This window comes from Orycteropus afer, unplaced genomic scaffold (assembly GCF_000298275.1).
Source record: "Orycteropus afer afer isolate SDZICR_OR568_19922 unplaced genomic scaffold, OryAfe1.0 scaffold00345, whole genome shotgun sequence".
NCBI classification, from domain to species: domain Eukaryota; kingdom Metazoa; phylum Chordata; class Mammalia; order Tubulidentata; family Orycteropodidae; genus Orycteropus; species Orycteropus afer.
In genome coordinates this window covers 755301-757363 of record NW_006921932.1, presented here as the reverse complement: position 1 = coordinate 757363, position 2063 = coordinate 755301, and positions in this window count along the sequence as shown.

Below are 2063 nucleotides of genomic sequence, written 5' to 3'. Positions count from 1 at the left end.
ACTCCTTGGAAGGAAGGTTGGGCAATCCTACTTCCGTAGTGATACTGCCTCGCAAACCCAAGGAGGGGTCGCTATGAGTCGGGGCCGACTTGACGGCAAACAACAACAACAACAACAATCATTTCACTAATATTACATGTATTAATATCAGATGGCCAAACAAGATTTAGTAGAATCTTTCAACTTTGCATGTGAAATATGTCTATACTCAAAACTTTGTAAAGATAAAATGGTGGGTAATGATTTTGGAAAGTAAAATTTTTGTTTACTAGGAAATCAGTTTTAATATTTAATTTTTTTTGGAGAAAAAAATATGGAGTAAATCTTAAGTAGATGACTCACAGCAACCCTACAGGACCTAGCAGAACTGCCCCACAGAGTTTCTAAAGCTGTAATTCTTTACTGAAGCAGACTGCCACATCTTCTTTCCACAAAGTAGCTTGGGATATCAAACCACTAATCTTTCGGTTAGCTGAAGCACTGTAGCACCAAGGCTCTTTTCTATCTAGAGAAAGGGGTTCTTAATTATATGGTTGCTATGAGTCAGAATCGATTAGACAGCAACAAGTATTTGTTGTTGTTGTTAAGTGCCGTCGAGTCGTTTCCGACTCACAGCAACCCCATGCACAGCAGAACGAAACAAGTATTTAGCTGATAGTAAGTATTACTTTCTTCATGGTACTGATCAAGAGTATGCGGTTCAGTTAGATCACCTAGGTTCCCAATTTGATCTTCCCAGGAATGCTCTGGAGGACTACACCATTGCTGATTCAATATTTACAATAATAAATCAAAAACGAACCAAACTCACTGCCATTGAGTCTATTCCGACTTACAGCAACCCCCACTGGGTTTCCAAGGCTGTAAATCTTTACGGAAGCAGACTGCTGTGGTAGTTAAGTTGTGTGTCAACTTGACTGGGCCTCGTTTTGAGTGGCTCGGCAGCTGGATGTAGTTATTTCCCATGATGAGACTGGGAATCAACTCCATGGTGTACTGTACTGGAGCAGCTGCCTTAGGGATGTGGTCTGCTTCCAGCATATAAAAAGCTTTGAGGAAGGTCTCTGAGCTTTGTAGCATGCTTGGACCCTGCATGTAGCCAAGCCTTCAGCAGTCTGCCACATTTCCTGCCAAGCTTGGGACTGTCTCTGGACTTGAACTAGTGGCCTGCCATGTTGTTTGGTCATCTTAAGACTGTACCATTTTATTTGTTCACCTTGGGTTTATCAGCCTCAGCAGCAAGGAGATGTTTGAGTTAAGAGAAGCCTCCATCTTCAGTGGGCTGGAAGCAAGAGGCAGAAGTGAAGCCCAAAACCAAGGGTCTTTCACCCAGTCTCTAGAGCTGGCACTTTAAACTTGGACTACTAGCCTCCTAAACTCTAAGAATATAAACCTGTTTATTAAAGCCATCCATTTGTGGTAATTTTGTTAGCGCTGCACTAGAGAACCAGAACACTGCCCAATCTTTCAAACGCTTACTTATTCTTGCTGGCTGTTTTCCATGGTGACCCCATGTGTACGGAGTAGAACTGCTCCATAGGGTTTCCAAAGTTGTGACATTTCAGAAGCAGATTGCCAGAAATGTCTTCCAAGGCACCCTGGTTTGGTTTGAACTGCCAATCATTCAGCTAGTAGTTGAGTGCTTAACCATTTGTGCCATTAGGGATGCCTTAGCTCCATACTGCCACATCCGAACAGACTAATATGACTAGAGCTGGGGTGTGATCACTTAATAAATGTTAACTGAACAATTTAACTATGTTCCATGCACTATGCTAAGTCCTAAGTATATCACGTGAAATTAATAAAACATGAGCTTTGCCCTCATCTATTATCCAATGGAGGAAGCTGGCCATAAACAAGAAATTTATATATCATGAAAAAAAGAAAAACTCACTGCCATCTGTTGTTGTTATGTGCCGTCGAGTCGGCCCCGACCCATAGCGACCCCTCCTTGGGTTTGCAAGGCAGTATCACTACGGAAGTAGGATTGCCCAACCTTCCTTCCAAGGAGTGGCTGGTGGGTTTGAACCGCCAGCCGTCTGGTTAGCAGGCAAGTGTCT